Here is a 21,648-nt window from a genome sequence, read left to right as displayed (position 1 = left end):
CTCCAACCTAGCTATTGCCTGGATAATTGTTAGCCTGAATTCCTTTTCCGACATCTTGTCTATGTTGATAGCCATTAGCTCTGTTGTAGAAGACCCATCCTCTGTGTTTTTCTTCTGTTGGGCATTCCTCCTCCTAGTCATTTTGGTGAGAGATGACTGAACAGATGTAGCTGGATGTATCGATTGTGGTGCAGTCAAGGTGTACCCTGGAACGCTTCTTCTTCTTCTTTTTTTTTTAAAGATTTTATTTATTTATTTGACAGAGAGAGATCACAAGTAGACAGAGAGGCAGGCAGATAGAGAGAGAGAGGGAAGCAGGCTCGCTGCTGAGCAGAGAGCCCGATGTGGGACTCGATCCCAGGACCCTGAGATCATGACCTGAGCCGAAGGCAGCAGCTTAACACACTGAGCCACCCAGGCGCCCCCCCTGGAACGCTTCTGAGCAATCAGGATTCCCCACGCAAATGAGAGAAAAAAGAAAAGAAAAAGAGAAAGAGAGAGAGAGAGAGAGAGAGAGAGTGAGAGAGAGAGAGAGAATTGAGAAAAAGGGAAGATAAAAGAGAAGGCTCAGCCAAAATGGGCCCCAAGGTAAGATTTATGAAGTATACAAACAAAAACAGACAAACGAAAAGACTGATAAAGTATATGACAAGAGAGAAGTATATATATTTATATATAAATCAAAAAAAGGAAGAACCTCATCAAAAAGAACCCCAAGTATAAGATTTATATACTATCAGAACAAACACAAATACACAGAAACAGTGGCAGAAGAAAAAGTTTGGAGAGTGGTTATAAATTCTCAGTGTGAGCGAGAAAGTTTATTTTGATTCTTCCTGGATGTATCTTGATATCTTTGTTAAAGTACTCAACTTTCCTATGATAAAGGGGGATTACAAATTGGTTTACCTATAGGGGTAGCATTCATTGGGCAAAGGGGTTTACCTTGAATTTAACCCCATATGAATATTAGAAAATAAAAATTAAAATAGAATAAACTAGAGTAAACTAAACTAAAATTTAAAAAAAAATAGAAAAGCAAAAGCAAAACACTGGTGTGTGTATCAAAAATTTCAGGTCAGAAGGTTATTTTGGAATTTGATGTACTGGACATCTCACTGTGATGGAAAAAGAGTTAAAAATTATCTATATATATAAAAAACGAACCAGAATAGTGGGAACGAGTTAAAAATAAAAGTTGTATCTATGAAGTAGTGGTGGTTGTTCTCTTGTCGTCTTTTTTTTCCTTTCCAGGTTGGTTCTCTGGGGGGAGGGACCTGCCACGTGGGTTTTCAGAAAATGATGTTCTCTGAGTTAAGTCCTCCTGCCCCCCTCAAGGGGGTGGGCTCTGAGGGAACCGGTTTTTCAGTCTTTTGTTCTCTGGAGGTTTTTATGTTTGTTTGTTCATTTTGTTGTTGTTTTTTTTTTTCTCTCGCCTTGACAGCTTAAACTCCCTCTCAGAGAGAAGCCTCAGAATGCTCCCCTGGGGGTGTTGCAGAGGTGCTGGCAGAGTAGGTTCTGAATCGCCGTCCCTAGCGATGCAGGATCTCCTCTTGTACCCAAAACCACGGAGGTGGCGGCTGTCTGGACAGTTCCAGATCACCAGAGAGGTTCCAAGCAGTGATCGCACACTGAGATTTTCCCGCTGGCCTGGGCTTGGAGTGCCTGGTCTTTCCAGGTGGAGAGTGCAGAGTGGCAGGCACCTCTCCCAGGGGAGGGTGTGAGGTGCACACGTCTCAGGCTCTGAAAGTGAGGCACGGCATTCTGCCATCTGGCGAGGCTCCCAGCCCCTCACGGGAGCTAGACCCCACAAGTTCTCAAGCGCGGGCGGCTCAGGGACCAAGACCTGGTTTCTCTGCCGCACTCTCTCTGGATCAGTGCCAGAGGAGGCTGTCCTGGTCTGGGGACTTAAGCCCCTGTCCCTAACCACCCCAATTCATACAATTTCCCCCCCCCCACGATCTTTTGCTTTTTTTGAGTGCTTTCAACCAGACTCCAAGTTAATGCTGGTCCCCAGTTGCAGGGCACTCTCGTATTGGGGTATTACTTTCTAATCGGTTCACCTCTGGTGTCCCCCTTCCCCTTTTGTTTATCTTCCGATATCAGCCCAACATTCCCACTCCACTTTACCTGCCCACTGGCGTCTTCTGCCCCCGTAGAGATCCAGACGTGTATAATTCTGATCTCAGGCTGATTTCATGGGTGATCGGAGTTCTTTGGTAGGTAATCAGCTCACTTCAGTGTACAGACTGAGACGGCGCCTCCTACTTCCTGCCATCTGGTCCCTCTCCATTCAGCACATTTCTAAATGGCAGGATTTCCTCCTGGGTTCAGGCACAATTATGGGGTGCAGCTCAAGGGTCCTCCATCTGACGGTTTTGGTCACCAGACATCGGAAGATGGATGCCTGAACACACAACCTGGGCTAGGGTTGGTATTAGGTTAGGGTTAGCCTTAGCTTAATATTGTATCTTAGGGACAAGGCATGTCCAATCAGTCAGCACAGGTCTCTGCTCACCCAAGGGATGAGTTGAGGGCGGGGCTCTGGAGGCTAGTTATGCCCAGGGTTTTTGGCCTGGAGGGCAAAGATTGTGTTAATGGCCTCAGGGGAGCATGGCCAGTTCCTAGGGCTCTGAGGGTGTGAGAGAACACCAAAGAAACAGTCTCTTCCTGTCTGAAAGGCTGAGTCCTATAGTCAGTCTGATGCTCCCGCCCATGGGAGGAATTGGGTGTCAGGCCTCTGGGGTCCACTGCCAGAACACAAAACCTAGGGTTAGGGTTTGGTCCTGGGAGAATGGCAGGCCTATGTGACAATGCGAACTTAGGCTCTCCGGAGGACTGAGTTAAGGGCATTGCTCCTGCGGCCCATCAGGCTCCGGAATTTGGGTGTGGCGGTCCTCGGAAGGTGTGGGTGACTTTAGGGAGCATGGAGGTTTCTTCCCCTAGGAGGGTTCTTCACAGGGCCACGTGGTCCAGTTTCCTTGTGGGTGGCATCCAGAGTCCTGCGTTGGGAATACAGGGATCCCAGTCTGGAGGGCTAGGGAGCCAGGCCTCTGGGGATGGAATCCTGACACCCAACTTAGGGTTAGGGTTAGGTGGTAGGCGCATGGCAGCCCCGATATGCTGGCGCTGTGGTGACACATCCTGATGCCTGAGTTGAGGGCGCATGTCTGCAGGATCGTGAGACTCCTGGTTCTTGGTCCTTGGGGGTGCTGGAAGTGGGGTGGCCTCAGGGAGGCATGCAGGTTTCTCCCGCTCTGCTGGTTCAACACATTTCCAAACAGCAGGGTTTCCTCCTGTGATCAGGTGCAATTATGGGGTCCAACTCAGGGGTCTCCATCTGTAGGTTTGGGGGACCAGGCTATGGAGGAGGGATGCCTGAACACACAACCTTGGCTAGGGTTAGTATTAGTGTTACAGTCAGACTGTAACTAACTAACAGCGTTAGTGTTATGTTTTAGGGAGAAGGCATGTCGGATCTGCCAGGACACCTATTGGTTCCTCCAAGGGCTGAGTTGAGGGCGGGAATCCAGAGGCACCTCTGGCCTGAGTTTTTGGCCTGGAGGGGCAAAGATGGCGGGAATGGCCACACGAGAGCATGGCCATTTCCTATGGCTCTGAGGATGTTAGAGTACACCAAATGAAACGATCTCCTCATTGAGAGGCTGAGTCCTGCCATCAGTTTGATGCTCCCATTCATGGGAGGAATTGGGTGTCAGGCCTGTGGGTCCAGAGCCTAAAGGCCCAACCTAGGGTTAGGGATTTTCCTGGGATGATGGCAGGCCTGATGTGCAAGTGTGGACTCAGACTGAGTCTGAGTGGCTGAGTTGAAGGCATCACTCTGTGGGGGAACGAATATATCTCTCGCTCAAAGGCTGGTGCACAGATGCAAAAGGCACCATTGGCGCCGGGATGGTCGGGGGACTCATGGCGCGGGATTCAGGGTTCCCCAGTTGGAGGCCCCAAGGGACAGAACCCTGGAAACGGAAGGCTGAGCAAACAGGCGAGGGTCCGTGCCTGGTTTTCGGGCCCATCTGCCAGCTCCAGGGAGAGAAACCCCGGAGGCTGAGGAGCAGGAGGCATCGGCATCGCCAGTGCGTGACTCACGGAGGTCTTTCTGGTGGTGTTCGGAACTAAACACTCCCGATCCCGGGCGAGGCCCAGGGGGCTACCTGTGGACTTGGACACCCGAAGCGAACCCGTCTGGCATTTTCCGGCCAATTCTCATGAGCATTCTGCCCAAATCCGAATATATTTGGGCTGATCTGCAGATGCTGAGGCTAGCTCCCCAGGATCTGAAGGTAGGGCAAGTTTCAGGCACTCACTCAGTCTTGAGTTTGTGTCCCTGATGGCCAGGGATTGTGGGGGCAGTCTCAAGGGGCCATGGAGGTCTCTATCTCTCGGGAGTTTTTGCACAGCTCCAAATAGCAATGTTTTCTTCTGTGGGACAGGAGGAGTCTTGTTCTATGGCTCCAGGGTCCCCAGTATGGAGGGATTCAAGGCCAGGCCTATGGGTATGGATGCTTGAAAACCCAGTATAGGGTTAGTCTTAGGGCCAGTGGGATTGGCACGCCCGATCTGCTGTCTCTCAGGAGAGCTACCCGGGAGCTGAGTTGAAAAAAGGGCTCAGGATGAGTGTCTGATGGACATTAGTGTCCAGGGTGGAACTCTGAAACTGGGGGTGGCATTGGGGGATATGCCGGTTTCTGCTATTCCAGGGGATCTGCGCGCTCCATAGGGCACAGTTTCCTTCTGAAGGGGTGGCAGAGACCTGTGGTGTGGCTACAGAGTCGCCAGTTTGGAGGGCTTTTGGGCCAGGATTCTGTGCATTGAAGTCTGAAAACCCAAGTTAGGACTGTCGTTAGGGCATAGGGCATGGCATTCCCACTCTGGTGGCTCTTAGGATAGGTACCCAGCGGGCTGAGTTTAGAGTTGAGCTCAAGCTGAGGGTCAGAATGCATATTAGAGTCCAGGACAAGCCTCTGAATTTGGGTTGGCTCGGGAGGCCGCAGGTTTCTCCTAATCTGCGGGATTTGTGCCACTCCATAGGGCATGGTTTCCTTGGGAAGGCAGGCAGAGTCCTTTGGTGTGGCTCTGGAGTCCCCAATCCAGAGGGGTTGTGGGCCAGGAATCTGGGGAAGGAAATCTGATAACCCAAGCTAGGGTGAGGGTTAGGGCCTAGGGCTTGGCATACCTGATCTGCAGATGCGGAGGGAAGCTCCCCAGGATCTGAAGGTAGGGCAAGTTTCAGGCACTCACTCAGTCTTCAGTTTGTGTCCACGATGGCCAGGGATTGTGGGGGCAGTCTCAAGGGGCCATGGAGGTCTCTATCTCTCGGGAGTTTTTGCACAGCTCCAAATAGCAATGTTTTCTTCTGCGGGACAGGAGGAGTCTTTTTTTATGGCTCAGGGGTCCCCAGTATGGAGGGATTCAAGGCCAGGCCTATGGGTATGGATTCTTGAAAACCCAATATAGGGTTAGTCTCAGGGCCTACGGTATTGGCAAGCCCGATCTGCCGTCTCTCGGGAGAGCTACTCGGGAGCTGAGTTGAAAAAAGTGCTCAGGATGAGTGTCTGATGGACATTAGTGTCCAGGGTGGAACTCTGAAACTGGGGCTGGCATTGGGTTTATGCCGGTTTCTGCTATTCCAGGGGTTTTGTGCGCTCCATAGAGCACAGTTTCCTTCTGAAGGGGTGGCAGAGACCTGTGATGTGGATCCAGATTCGCCAGTTTGGAGGGCTTTAGGGCCAGGATTCTGTGCATTGAAGTCTGAAAACACAAGTTAGGCCAGAGTTAGGGCATAGGGCATGGCAGTCCCACTCTGGTGGCTCTGGGGTGAGATACCCAGCGGACTGAGTTTAGAGCTGAGCTCAGGCCGAGGGTCAGAATGCATATTATTATCCAGGACAAGCCTCTGAATTTGGGTTGGGCTCGGGAGGGCGCAGTTTTCTCCTAAGCTGCGGGATTTATGTAACTCCATAGGGCATGGAAGGCCTTAGGAAGGCAGGCAGAGTCCTGTGGTGTGGTTCTGGAGTCCCCAGTCCAGAGGGCTTGTGGGTCAGGACTCTGGGAATGGAAGTCTGAAAACCCAAGCTAGGGTTAGGGTTAGGGCCTAGGGCATGGCTGGCCTGACCTGTAGACACCGAGGCAAGCTCCCAGGGTTATGAAATTAGGGAAGTTTCAGTCTGTGCCTCAGGCTGGAGTTTGTGTTCATGGGGGCCGCTGAATGTGGATGTGGCGTCAGGGGGAGATCGACATTTCTCCAGCTCTGAAGCTTTTATGCAGTTTCAAATAGCAAGGTTTCATTCCGGGGGATGGGAAGAGGCCTGTTTTATGGCTCAGGGATTCCCCATATGTAGGGATTCGAGAGTAGGCCTTTGGGTATGGATGTCTGAAAACCCATTTAGGGTTCGGAATATGGCCAAGGGGTATGGCAGGCCTGATCTGATGGCTTTGGGGCGAGCTACCCATGGGGCTGAGTTGAAAACAGGGCTCAGGCTGAGGTCACGATGCAGGTTTGTGTGCAGGACAGCCTCTCAAAGTCATGGTGGACGCATGGACCATTCAGGATTCTCCTACACTGAAGGTTTTACACAGCCTCAAATGGCAAGGTTTCCTTCTGGGGATATTGGAGTAGTTCTGTTTTGTGGCTCAGGGGTCCGCCCTTATTGAGGGATATGAGGCCATGCCTCGGGATGGATGTCTAAAAACCCAAGGTTTAGAATTGGGACCTAGATTGCAGGCCGTATCTGGTGGCTGTGGGGCAAGGTACCAGGGTTTGCTGAGTGGAGGGCAGGTCTCAGACTGAGTGTCTAATGGGCATTAGTATCCAGGGTGGAACTCTGAACCTGGGTTGACATTGGGAAACATGCAGGTTTCTGCTATTCCAGAGGTTTTTTGTTCTTCATAGGGCACGGTTTCCTTCTGAAGGGGTGGCAGAGTCCTATGGTGTGGCTCTAGAGTCCCCAGTCTGGAGGGCTTTTGGGCCAGGATTCTGTGCATTGAAGTCTGAAAACCCTAGTTGGGCCTATGGTTAGGGCACAGGGCATGGCAGTCCGACTCTGGTGGCTCCGGAGTGAGGTACTCAGTGGGCTGAGTTTAGAGCTGAGCTCAAGCTGAGGGTCAGAATGCAAATTAGTGTCCAGGGCCATCCTCCGAAATTGGGTTGGCCTCGGGAGACCGCAGGTTTCTCCTCATCTGCGGGTTTTGTGCAGCTCCGTAGGGAATGTTTCCTCGGGAACGCAGGGAGAGTCCTGTGGTGTGGTTCTGGAGTCCCCAGTCTGGAGCGCTACTGTGCCAGGAATCTGGGGAAGTCTGAAAACCCAAGCTAGGGTGAGGGTTTGGGCCTATGGCTTGGCATACCTGATCTGCAGATGCGGAGGCAAGCTCCCCAGGATCTGAAGGTAGGGCAAGCTGCAGGCACTCACTCAGTCTTGAGTTTGTGTCCATGATGGCCAGTGATTGTGGGGGCAGTCTCAAGGGGCCATGGAGGTCTCTACCTCTCTGGAGGTTTTTGTTTGTTTGGTTGGTTGTTTATTTACAGCATAGCATTGTTCATAGTTTTGGCCTCACACCGAGTGCTCCATGCAGTACGTGCCCTCCCTGTTTCCCACCACCTGGTTCCTCAACCTCCCACCTCCTCCGGCCCCTTCAAAACACTCTGGTTGTTTTTCAGAGTCCATAGTCTCTCATGGTTCATCTCCCCTTCCAGTTTCCCTCAACTCCCTCTCTTCTCCATCTCCCCATGTCCTCCTTGTTCTTTGTTATGCTCCACAAATAAGTGAGACCTTATGATATTTGACTCTCTCTGCTTGACTTATTTCGCTCAGCATAATCTCTTCCAGTCCCGTCCATGTTTTTACAAAAGTTGGGTATTCTTCCTTTCTGATGGAGGCATAATACTCCATTGCGTATATGTACCACATCTTCCTTATCCATTCATCCGTTGAAGGGCATCTTGGTTCTTTCCACAGTTTGGCGACCGTAGCCATTGCTGCAATAAACATTGGGTACAGATGGCCCTTGTTTTCACTCCATCTGTATCTTTGGGGTAAATACCCAGCAATGCAATTGCAGGGTCATAGGGAAGCTCTATTCTTAATTTCTGGAGGAATCTCCACACTGTTCTCCAAAGTGGCTGCACCAACTTGCATTCCCACCAACAGTGTAAAAGGGTTGACCTTTCTCCACATCCTCTCCAACACACGTTGTTTCCTGTCTTGCTAATTTTGGCCATTCTAACTGGTGTCAGGTGGTATCTCAATGTGGTTTTAATTTGAATCTCCCTGATGGCTAGTGATGATGAACATTTTTTCATGTGTCTGATAGCCATTTGTATGTCTTCGTTGGAGAAGTGTCTGTTCATATCTTCTGCCCATTTTTCGCTATGATTATCTGTTTTGTGTGTGTTGAGTTTGAGAAGTTCTTTCTAGATCCTGGATATCAACCTTTTGTCTGAACTGTCATTTACAAATATCTTCTCCCATTCCGTGGGTTGCCTTTTGATTGGTGGACTGTTCCCTTTGCTGTGCAGAAGCTTTTGATCTTGATGAAGTGCCAAAAGTTCATTTTCGCTTTTGTTTCCTTGGCCTTTGGAGACATATCTTGAAAGAAGTTGCTGTGGCTGCTATCGAAGAGGTTACTGCCTATGTACTCCTCTAGGATTCTGAGAGAATCCTGTCTCACGTTGAGCTCCTTTATCGAGTTCGAGTTTATCATTGTGTATGGTGTAAGAGAATGGTCGAGTTTCATTCTTCTACATATCGCTGGCAGTTTTCCCAGCACCATTGATTGAGGAGAATGTCTTTTGTTACATTGAATATTTTTTCCTGATTTCTCGATGATTATATCACAATAGAGTTGAGGGTCCATATCTAATCGGGATCGATTTGGGCAGAGCGCTCATGAAAATTGGCTGGCTTTGGACAACCATGGGGACCGCCTTGTTCCGCATGGCCCAGGACACTTTCTCGCTCGAGGTATGTCGCAGCCACCCAGAAACGCGCCGAGACGACGGGGCCCGGCCGGGGGCCTCAGCGCCGGGGAGCTTGCTCCGAGCAGAGTTGATGGAGGGGCTGTGGTCGGGCGTCCGCCTCCGCCGTGGAGGGAGGCCGGGGCGCCCGGGATGGGCTTGGCCTCTCTGGGGGAACAAATGGATCTGTCGCTCCACAGCTGTGTCGCAGCCACGAAAGGGGCCGTTGGCGCCGGGACGGTCGGGGGACTCGTGGCGCTGGACTCAGGGTTCCCTATGGGGAGGACAGCAGGCTCAGGCCCCTGGCAACGGAAGGCTGAGCAAGCAGGCCTGGACCGGGCCCGGCTTTCCGGGCTGGCCCAGCCCCAGCTGCCAGCGCAGGGAGGGAACCCCCGGAGGCTGAGGAGCGGGAGGCGTCGGCCTCCCCGGGGCACGCCTCCCGGAGCTCCTCCTGGCGGTGCCGGAACGCGACGACACGCGATCCCGGACAGGGCCCCGGGGGGGCGGCCCTGCGGCCCTGTGGTGCCCGAAGTGTGTTCGCCGGGCGTTTTCCGGCCAATTCTCACGAGCGTTCTGCCCAAATCGGGAACGATTTGGGCAGAACGCTCGTGAGAATTGGCCGGCGTTGGGCAGCCCTGGTCAGCGCCCAGTTCCGCGTGGAGCAGGGCCCTTTCTCGCTCGGGGCATGTCGCGGCCACCCGGAAAACGAGCCGCGACGATGGGGCGTGGCCGGCAGCCGCGGCGCCGGGGAGTTTTCCCCGAGCAGAGTGGATGGAGGCGCCGTGGCCGGGCGTCCGCCTCCGCCGTGGCGGGCGGCCGGGGAGCCCCTGGAGGGGGCTGGCCTCTGTGGGGAAACGGACTGGTCTCTCACTCCGCGGCTAGGACGAAGCCGCGAAAGGTGCCGTTGTCGCCGGGACGGTCGGGGGACTCGTGGCGCGGGACTCAGGATTCCCCATGGGGAGGCCCCCAGGCTCAGGCCCCTGGCAACGGAAGGCTGAGCAAGCAGGCCCGGGCCCGGGCCCGGCTTTCGGGGCCGGCCCGGCCCCAGCTGCCGGCGCCAGGGAGGGGACCCCCGGAGGCTTAAGAGCGGGAGGCGTCGGCCTCCATGCGGCACGCCTCCCGGAGCTCCTCCTGGCGGTGCCGGAACGCGACGACACGCGATCCCGGACAGGGCCCCGGGGGGGGGGGGCGTCCCTGCGGCCCTGTGGTGCCCGAAGTGTGTTCGCTGGGCGTTTTCCGGCCAGATCGATTTGGGCAGAACGCTCGTGAGAATTGGCCGGCGTTGGGCAGCCCTGGTCAGCGCCCAGTTCCGCGTGGAACATGGCCCTTTCTCGCTCGGGGGATGTCGCGGCCACCCGGAAAACGAGCCGCGACGATGGGGCGCGGCCGAGAGCCATGGCGCAGGGGAGTTTTCCCCTAGCAGAGTGGGTGGAGGCGCCGTGGCCGGGCGTCCGCCACCGCCGTGGCGTGCGGCCGGGGCGCCCCTGGAGGGGGCTGGCCTCTGTGGGGAAACGGACTGGACTCTCACTCCGCGGCTAGGACGAAGCCGCGAAAGGTGCCGTTGTCGCCGGGACGGTCGGGGGACTCGTGGCGCGGGACTCAGGGTTCCCCATGGGGAGGCCCCCAGGCTCAGGCCCCTGGCAACGGAAGGCTGAGCAAGCAGGCCCGGTCCCGGGCCCGGCTCTCGGGGCTGGCCCGGCCCCAGCTGCCGGCGCCAGGGAGGGGACCCCTGAGGCTGAGGAGCGGGAGGCGTCGGCCTCCCCGCGGCACGCCTCCCGGAGCTCCTCCTGGCGGTGCTGGAAGGCGAAGACACGCGATCCCGGACAGGGCCCCGGGGGGGCCGCCGTGCGGCCCTGTGGTGCCCGAAGTGTATTCGCCGGGCGTTTTCCGGCCAATTCTCACGAGCGTTCTGCCCAAATCGGGATCGATTTGGGCAGAACGCTCGTGAGAATTGGCCGGCGTTGGGCAGCCCTGGTCAGCGCCCAGTTCCGCGTGGAGCAGGGCACTTTCTCGCTCGGGGCATGTCGCGGCCACCCGGAAAACAAGCCGCGACGATGGGGCGCGGCCGGCAGCCGCGGCGCCGGGAAGTTTTCCCCGAGCAGAGTGGATGGAGGCGCCGTGGCCGGGCGTCCGCCTCCGCCGTGGCGGGCGGCCGGGGCGCCCCTGGAGGGGGCTGGCCTCTGTGGGGGAACGGACTGGTCTCTCACTCCGCGGCTAGGACGAAGCCGCGAAAGGTGCCGTTGTCGCCGGGACGGTCGGGGGACTCGTGGCGCGGGACTCAGGGTTCCCCATGGGGAGGCCCCCAGGCTCAGGCCCCTGGCAACGGAAGGCTGAGCAAGCAGGCCCGGGGCCGGGCCCGGATTTCGGGGCTGGCCCGGCCCCAGCTGCCGGCGCCAGGCAGGGGACCCCCGGAGGCTGAGGAGCGGGAGGCGTCGCCCTCCCCGCGGCACGCCTCCCGGAGCTCCTCCTGGCGGTGCCGGATCGCGACGACACGCGATCCCGGACAGGGCCCCTGCGGGGGCCGCCCTGCGGCCCTGTGGGGCCCGAAGTGTGTTCCCCGGGCGTTTTCCGGCCAATTCTCACGAGCGTTCTGCCCAAATCGGGATCGATTTGGGCAGAACGCTCGTGAGAATTGGCCGGCGTTGGGCAGCCCTGGTCAGCGCCCAGTTCCGCGTGGAGCAGGGCCCTTTCTCGCTCGGGGAATGTCACGGCCACCCGGAAAACGAGCCGCGACGATGGGGCGCGGCCGGCAGCCGCGGCGCCGGGGAGTTTTCCCCAAGCAGAGTTGATGGAGGTGTCGTGGCCGGGCGTCCGCCTCCGCCGTGTCGGGCGGCCGGGGCGCCCCTGGAGGGGGCTGGCCTCTGTGGGGAAACGGACTGGTCTCTCACTCCGCGGCTAGGAAGAAGCCGCGAAAGGTGCCGTTGTCGCCGGGACGGTCGGGGGACTCGTGGCGCGGGACTCAGGGTTCCCCATGGGGAGACCCCCAGGCTCAGGACTCTGGCAACGGAAGGCTGAGCAAGCATGCCCGGGCCCGGGCCCGGCTTTCGGGGTTGGCCCGGCCCCAGCTGCCGGCGCCAGAGAGGGGACCCCCGGAGGCTGAGGAGCGGGAGGCGTCGGCCTCCCCGCGGCACGCCTCCCGGAGCTCCTCCTGGCGGTGCCGGAACGCGACGACACGCGATCCCGGACAGGGCCCCGGAGGGGGCCGCCCTGCGGCCCTGTGGTGCCCGAAGTGTGTTCGCCGGGCGTTTTCCGGCCAATTCTCACGAGCGTTCTGCCCAAATCGGGATCGATTTGGGCAGAACGCTCGTGAGAATTGGCCGGCGTTGGGCAGCCCTGGTCAGCGCCCAGTTCCGCGTGGAGCTGGACCCTTTCTCTCTCGGGGCATGTCGCGGCCACCCGGAAAACGAGCCGCGACGATGGGGCGTGGCCGGCAGCCGCGGCGCCGGGGAGTTTTCCCCGAGGAGAGTGGATGGAGGCGCCGAGGCGGGCGGCGGGGGCGCCCCTGGAGGGGGCTGGCCTCTGTTGGGGAACGGATTGATCTCTCACTCCCCGGCTGGGATAAAGCCGCGAAAGGTGCCGTTGTTGCCGGGACGGTCGGGGGGACTCGTGGCGCGGGACTCAGGGTTCCCCATGCGGAGACTCCCAGGCTCAGGACCCTGGCAACGGAAGGCTGAGCAAGCAGGCCCGGGCCCGGTCCCGGCTTTCGGGGCTGGTCCAGCCCAAGCTGACGGCGCCAGGGAGGGGACCCCCGGAGGCTGAGGAGCGGGAGGCGTCGGCCTCCCCGGGGCACGCCTCCCGGAGCTCCTCCTGGCGGTGCCGGAACGCGACGATCCGCGATCCCGGACAGGGCCCCGGGGGGGGCCGCCCTGCGGTCCTGTGGTGAAGTGTGTTCGCCGGGCGTTTTCCGGCCAATTCTCACGAGCGTTCTGCCCAAATCGGGATCGGTTTGGGCAGAACGCTCGTGAGAATTGGCCGGCGTTGGGCAGCCCTGGTCAGCGCCCAGTTCCGCGTGGAGCAGGGCCCTTTCTCGCTCGGGGAATGTCGCGGCCACCCGGAAAACGAGCCGCAACGATGGGTCGCGGCCGGCAGCCGCGGCGCCGGGGTGTTTTCCCCGAGCAGAGCGGATGGAGGCGCCGTGGCCGGGCGTCCGCCTCCGCCATGGCCGGCGGCCGGGGCGCCCCTGGAGGGGGCTGGCCTCTGTGGGGAAACGGACTGGTCTCTCACTCCGCGGCTAGGACGAAGCCGCGAAAGGTGCCGTTGTCGCCGGGACGGTCGGGGGACTCGTGGCGCGGGACTCAGGGTTCCTCATGCGGAGGCCCCCAGGCTCAGGCCCCTGGCAACAGAAGGCTGAGCAAGCAGGCCCGGGTCCGGGCCCGGCTTTCGGGGTTGGCCCGGCCCCAGCGGCCGGCGCCAGGGAGGGGACCCCCGGAGGCTGAGGAGCGGGAGGCGTCGGCCTCCCCGGGGCCCGCCTCCCGGAGCTCCTCCCGGCGGTGCCGGAACGCGACGACACGCGATCCCGGACAGGGCCCCGGGGGGGCGGCCCTGCGGCCCTGTGGTGCCCGAAGTGTGTTCGCCGGGCGTTTTCCGGCCCATTCTCATGAGCGTTCTGCCCAAATAGGGATCGATTTGGGCAGAACGCTCGTGAGAATTGACCGGCGTTGGGCAGCCCTGGTCAGCGCCCAGTTCCGCGTGGAGCAGGGCCCTTTCCAGCTCGGGGCATGGCGCGGCCACCCGGAAAACGAGCCGCAACGATGGGGCGCGGCCGGCAGCCGCGGCGCCGGGGAGCTTTCCCCGAGCAGAGTGGATGGAGGCGCCTTGGCCGGGCGTCCGCCTCCGCCGTGGCGGGCGTCCCGGGCGCCCTTGGAGGGGGCTGGCCTCTGTGGGGAAACGGACTGGTCTCTCACTCCGCGGCTAGGACGAAGCCGCGAAAGGTGCCGTTGTCGCCGGGACGGTCGGGGGACTCGAGGCGCGGGACTCAGGGTTCCCCATGGGGAGGCCCCCAGGCTCAGGCCCCTGGCAACGGAAGGCTGAGCAAGCAGGCTCGGGCCCGGGCCCGGCTTTCGGGGCTGGCCCGGCCCCAGCTGCCGGCGCCAGGGAGGTGACCCCCGGAGGCTGAGGAGCGGGAGGCGTCGGCCTCCACGGGGCACGCCTCCCGGAGCTCCTCCTGGCGGTGCCGGAACGCGACGACACGCGTTCCTGGACAGGGCCCGGGCGGGCGGCCCTGCGGCCATGTGGTACCCGAAGTGTGTTCGCCGGGCGTTTTCCGGCCAATTCTCACGAGCGTTCTGCCCAAATCGGGATCGATTTGGGCAGAACGCTCGTGAGAATTGGCCGGCGTTGGGCAGCCCTGGTCAGCGCCCAATTCCGCGTGGAGCAGGGCCCTTTCTCGCTCGGGGCATGTCGCAGGCACCCGGAAAACGAGCCGTGACGATGGGGCGCGGCCGGCGGCCCCGGCGCCGGGGTGGTTTCCCCAAGCAGAGTGGATGGAGGCGCCGTGGCCGGGCGTCCGCCTCCGCCGTGGCGGGTGACCGGGGCGCCCTTGGAGGGGGCTGGCCTCCGTGGGGGAACGGATGGATCTCTCACTCCACGGCTGGGACGAAGCCGCGAAAGGTGCCGTTGTCGCCGGGACGCTCGGGGGACTCGTGGCGCGGGACGCAGGGTTCCCCGTGGGGAGGCCCCCAGGCTCAGGCCCCTGGCAACGGAAGGCTGAGCAAGCAGGCCTGGGCCCGGGCCCGGCTTTCGGGGCTGGCCCGGCCCCGGCTGCCGGCGCCGGGTTGGGGACCCCAGGAGGCTGAGGAGCGGGAGGCATCGCCCTCCCCGGGGCCTGCCTCCCGGAGCTCCTCCTGGCGGTGCCGGAACGCGACGACACGCGATCCCGGACAGGGCCCCGGGGGGGCGTCCCGGCGGCCCTGTGGTGCCCGAAGCGTGTTCGCCGGGCGTTTTCCGGCCAATTCTCACGAGCGTTCTGCCCAAATCGGGATCGGTTTGGGCAGAACGCTCGTGAGAATTGGCCGGCGTTGGGCAGCCCTGGTCAGCGCCCAGTTCCGCGTGGAGCAGGGCCCTTTCTCGCTCGGGGAATGTCGCGGCCACCCGGAAAACGAGCCGCAACGATGGGTCGCGGCCGGCAGCCGCGGCGCCGGGGTGTTTTCCCCGAGCAGAGCGGATGGAGGCGCCGTGGCCGGGCGTCCGCCTCCGCCATGGCCGGCGGCCGGGGCGCCCCTGGAGGGGGCTGGCCTCTGTGGGGAAACGGACTGGTCTCTCACTCCGCGGCTAGGACGAAGCCGCGAAAGGTGCCGTTGTCGCCGGGACGGTCGGGGGACTCGTGGCGCGGGACTCAGGGTTCCTCATGCGGAGGCCCCCAGGCTCAGGCCCCTGGCAACAGAAGGCTGAGCAAGCAGGCCCGGGTCCGGGCCCGGCTTTCGGGGTTGGCCCGGCCCCAGCGGCCGGCGCCAGGGAGGGGACCCCCGGAGGCTGAGGAGCGGGAGGCGTCGGCCTCCCCGGGGCCCGCCTCCCGGAGCTCCTCCCGGCGGTGCCGGAACGCGACGACACGCGATCCCGGACAGGGCCCCGGGGGGGCGGCCCTGCGGCCCTGTGGTGCCCGAAGTGTGTTCGCCGGGCGTTTTCCGGCCCATTCTCATGAGCGTTCTGCCCAAATAGGGATCGATTTGGGCAGAACGCTCGTGAGAATTGACCGGCGTTGGGCAGCCCTGGTCAGCGCCCAGTTCCGCGTGGAGCAGGGCCCTTTCCAGCTCGGGGCATGGCGCGGCCACCCGGAAAACGAGCCGCAACGATGGGGCGCGGCCGGCAGCCGCGGCGCCGGGGAGCTTTCCCCGAGCAGAGTGGATGGAGGCGCCTTGGCCGGGCGTCCGCCTCCGCCGTGGCGGGCGTCCCGGGCGCCCTTGGAGGGGGCTGGCCTCTGTGGGGAAACGGACTGGTCTCTCACTCCGCGGCTAGGACGAAGCCGCGAAAGGTGCCGTTGTCGCCGGGACGGTCGGGGGACTCGAGGCGCGGGACTCAGGGTTCCCCATGGGGAGGCCCCCAGGCTCAGGCCCCTGGCAACGGAAGGCTGAGCAAGCAGGCTCGGGCCCGGGCCCGGCTTTCGGGGCTGGCCCGGCCCCAGCTGCCGGCGCCAGGGAGGTGACCCCCGGAGGCTGAGGAGCGGGAGGCGTCGGCCTCCACGGGGCACGCCTCCCGGAGCTCCTCCTGGCGGTGCCGGAACGCGACGACACGCGTTCCTGGACAGGGCCCGGGCGGGCGGCCCTGCGGCCATGTGGTACCCGAAGTGTGTTCGCCGGGCGTTTTCCGGCCAATTCTCACGAGCGTTCTGCCCAAATCGGGATCGATTTGGGCAGAACGCTCGTGAGAATTGGCCGGCGTTGGGCAGCCCTGGTCAGCGCCCAATTCCGCGTGGAGCAGGGCCCTTTCTCGCTCGGGGCATGTCGCGGGCACCCGGAAAACGAGCCGTGACGATGGGGCGCGGCCGGCGGCCCCGGCGCCGGGGTGGTTTCCCCAAGCAGAGTGGATGGAGGCGCCGTGGCCGGGCGTCCGCCTCCGCCGTGGCGGGTGACCAGGGCGCCCATGGAGGGGGCTGGCCTCCGTGGGGGAACGGATGGATCTCTCACTCCACGGCTGGGACGAAGCCGCGAAAGGTGCCGTTGTCGCCGGGACGCTCGGGGGACTCGTGGCGCGGGACGCAGGGTTCCCCGTGGGGAGGCCCCCAGGCTCAGGCCCCTGGCAACGGAAGGCTGAGCAAGCAGGCCTGGGCCCGGGCCCGGCTTTCGGGGCTGGCCCGGCCCCGGCTGCCGGCGCCGGGTTGGGGACCCCAGGAGGCTGAGGAGCGGGAGGCATCGCCCTCCCCGGGGCCTGCCTCCCGGAGCTCCTCCTGGCGGTGCCGGAACGCGACGACACGCGATCCCGGACAGGGCCCCGGGGGGGCGTCCCGGCGGCCCTGTGGTGCCCGAAGCGTGTTCGCCGGGCGTTTTCCGGCCAATTCTCACGAGCGTTCTGCCCAAATCGGGATCGATTTGGGCAGAACGCTCGTGAGAATTGGCCGGCGTTGAGCAGCCCTGGTCAGCGCCCAGTTCCGCGTGGAGCAGGGCCCTTTCTCGCTCGGGGAATGTCGCGGGCACCCGGAAAACGAGCCGTGACGATGGGTCGCGGCCGGCGGCCCCGGCGCCGGGGTGGTTTCCCCGAGCAGAGTGGATGGAGGCGCCGTGGCCGGGCGTCCGCCTCCGCCGTGGCGGGCGTCCGGGGCGCCCTTGGAGGGGGCTGGCCTCCGTGGGGGAACGGATGGATCTCTCACTCCACGGCTGGGACGACGCCGCGAAAGGTGCCGTTGTCGCCGTGATGCTCGGGGGACTCGTGGCGGGGGACGCAGGGTTCCCCGTGGGGAGGCCCCCAGGCTCAGGCCCCTGGCAATGGAAGGCTGAGCAAGCAGGTCTGGGCTCGGGTCCGGCTTTCGGGGCTGGCCCGGCCCCGGCTGCCGGCGCCGGGGCGGGGACCCCCGGAGGCTGAGGAGCGGGAGGCGTCGGCCTCCCCGGGCCTGGCTCCCAGAGCTCCTCCTGGCGGTGCCGGAACGCGACGACACGCGATCCCGGACAGGGCCCCGGGGGGGCGGCCCGGCGGCCCTGTGGTGCCCGAAGCGTGTTCGCCGGGCGTTTTCCGGCCAATTCTCACGAGCGTTCTGCCCAAATCGGGATCGATTTGGGCAGAACGCTCGTGAGAATTGGCCGGCGTTGGGCAGCCCTGGTCAGCGCCCAGTTCCGCGTGGAGCAGGGCCCTTTCTCGCTCCAGGCATGTTGCGGGCACCTGGAAAACGAGCCGTGACGATGGGGCGTGGCCGGAGGCCCCGGCGCCGGGGTGGTTTCCCCGAGCAGAGTGGATGGAGGCGCCGTGGCCGGGCGTCCGCCTCCGCCGTGGCGGGCGTCCGGGGCGCCCATGGAGGGGGCTGGCCTCCGTGGGGGAACGGATGGATCTCTCACTCCACGGCTGGGACGAAGCCGCGAAAGGTGCCTTTGTCGCCGGGACGCTCGGTGGACTCGTGGCGCGGGACGCAGGGTTTCCCGTTGGGAGGCCCCCAGGCTCAGGTCCCTGGCAAAGGAAGGCTGAGCAAGCAGGCCTGGGCCCGGGCCCGGCTTTCGGGGCTGGCCCGGCCCCGGCTGCCGGCGCCGGGGAGGGGACCCCCGGAGGCTGAGGAGCGGGAGGCGTCGGCCTCCCCGGGGCCTGCCTCCCGGAGCTCCTCCTGGCGGTGCCGGAACGCGACGACACGCGATCCCGGACAGGGCCCCGGGGGGGCGGCCCGGCGGCCCTGTGGTGCCCGAAGCGTGTTCGCCGGGCGTTTTCTGGCCAATTCTCACGAGCGTTCTGCCCAAATCGGGATCGATTTGGGCAGAACGCTCGTGAGAATTGGCCGGCGTTGGGCAGCCCTGCTCAGCGCCCAGTTCCGCGTGGAACAGGGCCCTTTCTCGCTCGGGGCATGTCGCGGACACCAGGAAAACGAGCCGCGATGATGGGGCGCGGCCGGCAGCCATGGCGCAGGGGAGTTTTCCCCTAGCAGAGTGGATGGAGGCGCCGTGGCCGGGCGTCCGCCTCCGCCGTGGCGTGCGGCCGGGGCGCCCCTGGAGGGGGCTGGCCTCTGTGGGGAAACGGACTGGACTCTCACTCCGCGGCTAGGACGAAGCCGCGAAAGGTGCCGTTGTCGCCGGGACGGTCGGGGGACTCGTGGCGCGGGACACTGGGTTCCCCATGGGGAGGCCCCCAGGCTCAGGCCCCTGCCAACGGAAGGCTGAGCAAGCAGGCCCGGGCCCGGGCCCGGATCTCGGGGCTGGCCCGGCCCCAGCTGCCGGTGCAAAGGAGGGGACCCCCGGAGGCTGAGGAGCGGGAGGCCTCGCCCTCCCAGCGGCACGCCTCGCGGAGATCCTCCTGGCGGTGCCGGAACGCGAAGATACGCGATCCCAGACAGGGCCCCGGGGGGGCGGCCCGGCGGCCCTGTGGTGCCCGAAGCGTGTTCGCCGGGCGTTTTCCGGCCAATTCTCAGGAGCGTTCTGTCCAAATCGGGATCGATTTGGGCAGAACGCTCGTGAGAATTGGCCGGCGTTGGGCAGTCCTGGTCAGCGCCCAGTTCCGCGTGGAGCAGGGCCCTTTCTCGCTCCAGGCATGTCGCGGGCACCCGGAAAACGAGCCGCGACGATGGGGCGTGGCCGGCGGCCCCGGCGCCGTGGTGGTTTCCCCGAGCAGAGTGGATGGAGGCGCCGTGGCCGGGCGTCCGCCTCCGCCGTGGCGGGCGTCCGGGGCGCCCAAGGAGGGGGCTGGCCTCCGTGGGGGAACGGATGGATCTCTCACTCCACGGCTGGGACGAAGCCGCGAAAGGATCCGTTGTCGCCGGGACGCTCGGGGGACTCGTGGCGCGGGACGCAGAGTTCCCCGTGGGGAGGCCCCCAGGCTCAGCTCCCTGGCAACGGAAGGATGAGCGAGCAGGCCTGGCCCGGGCCCGGCTTTCGGGGCTGGCCCGGCCCCGGATGCCGGCGCCGGGGAGGGGACCCCCGGAGGCTGAGGAGCGGGAGGCGTCGGCCTCCCCGGGGCCTGCCTCCCGGAGCTCCTCCTGGCGGTGCCGGAACGCGACGACACGCGATCCCGGACAGGGCCACGGGGGGGGCCGCCCTGCGGCCCTGTGGTACCAGAAGTGTGTTCGCTGGGCGTTTTCCGGCCAATTCTCACGAGCGTTCTGCCCAAATCGGGATCGATTTGGGCAGAACGCTCGTGAGAATTGGCCGGCGTTGGGCAGCCCTGGTCAGCGCCCAGTTCCGCGTGGAGCAGGGCCCTTTCTCGCTCGGGGCATGTCGCGGCCACCCGGAAAACGATCCGCGACGATGGGGCGCGGAGGGCAGCCATGGCGCAGGGGAGTTTTCCCCGAGCAGAGTGGATGGAGGCGCCGTGGCCGGGCGTCCACCACCGCGGTGGCGTGCGGCCGGGGCGCCCCTGGAGGGGGCTGGCCTCTGTGGGGAAACGGAATGGACTCTCACTCCGCGGCTAGGACGAAGCCGCGAAAGTTGCCGTTGTCGCCGGGACGGTCGGGGGACTGGTGGCGCGGGACTCAGGGTTCCCCATGGGGAGGCCCCCAGGCTCAGGCCCCTGTCAACGGAAGGCTGAGCAAGCAGGCCTGGGCCCGGGCCCGGCTTTCGGGGCTGGCCCGGCCCCGGCTGCCGGCGCCGGGGAGGGGACGCCCGGAGGCTGAGGAGCGGGAGGCGTCGGCCTCCCCGGGGCCTGCCTCCCGGAGCTCCTTCTGGCGGTGCCGGAACGCGACGACACGCGATCCCGGACAGGGCCCCGGTGGGGCGGCCCGGCGGCCCTGTGGTGCCCGAAGCGTGTTCGCCGGGCGTTCTCCGGCCAATTCTCACGAGCGTTCTGCCCAAATTGGGATCGATTTGGGCAGAACGCTCGTGAGAATTGGCCGGCGTTGGGCAGTCCTGGTCAGCGCCCAGTTCCGCGTGGAGCAGGGCCCTTTCTCGCTCCACTCATGTCGCGGGCACCCGGAAAACGAGCCGTGACGATGGGCGGAGGCCGGCGGCCCCGGCGCCGGGGTGGTTTCCCCGAGCAGAGTGGATGGAGGCGCCGTGGCCAGGCGTCCGCCTCTGCCGTGGCGGTCGGCTGGGGCGCCCGTGGCGGGGGCTGGCCTCTGTGGGGGAACGGAGTGATCTCTCACTCCACGGCTGGGACGAAGCCGCGAAAGGTGCCGTTGTCGCCGGGACGGTCGGGGGGACTCGTGGCGCGGGACTCAGGGTTCCCCATACGGAGGCCCCCAGGCTCAGGCGCCTGGCAACGGAAGGCTGAGCAAGCAGGCCCGGGCCCGGGCCCGGCTTTCGGGGCTGGCCCGGCCCCAGCGGCCGGCGCCAGGGAGGGGACCCCCGGAGGCTGATGAGCGGGAGGCGTCGGCCTCCGCGGGGCCCGCCTCCCGGAGCTCCTCCTGGCGGTGCCAGAACGCGACGACACGCATTCCCGGACAGGGCCCCGGGGTGGCGGCCCTGCGGCCCTCTGGTGCCCGAAGTGTGTTCGCCGGGCGTTTTCCGGCCAATTCTCAGGAGCGTTCTGCCCAAATCGGGATCGATTTGGGCAGAACGCTCGTGAGAATTGGCCAGCGTTGGGCAGCCCTGGTCAGCGCCCAGTGCCGCGTGGAGCAGGGCCCTTTCTCGCTCGGGGCATGGCGCGGCCACCCGGAAAACGAGCCGCGACGATGGGGCGCGGCCGGCGGCCCCGGCGCCGTGGAGTTTTCCCCCAGCAGAGTGGATGGAGGCGCCGTGGCCGGGCGTCCGCCTCCGCCGTGGCGGGCGGCCGGGGCGCCCGTGAGGGGGCTGGCCTCTGTGGGGGAACGGAGTGATCTACCACTCCACGGCTGGGACGAAGCCGCGAAAGGTGCCGTTGTCGCCGGGACGGTCGGGGGGACTAGTGGCGCGGGACTAAGGGTTCCCCATGCGGAGGCCCCCAGGCTCAGGCCCCTGGAAACGGAAGGCTGAGCAAGCAGGCCCGGGCCCGGGCCCGGCTTTCGGGGCTGGCCCGGCCCCAACGGCCGGCGCCACGGAGGGGACCCCCGGAGGCTGAGGAGCGGGAGGCGTCGGCCTCCCCGCGGCCCGCCTCCCGGAGCTCCTCCTGGCGGTGCCGGAACGCGACGAAACGCGATTCCG

Source organism: Meles meles, chromosome 4 (genome assembly GCF_922984935.1).
Source record: "Meles meles chromosome 4, mMelMel3.1 paternal haplotype, whole genome shotgun sequence".
Classification (NCBI taxonomy): Eukaryota; Metazoa; Chordata; class Mammalia; order Carnivora; family Mustelidae; genus Meles; species Meles meles.
The sequence above is the reverse complement of the archived record's forward strand: the minus strand, read 5'-3'. Positions refer to the sequence as shown.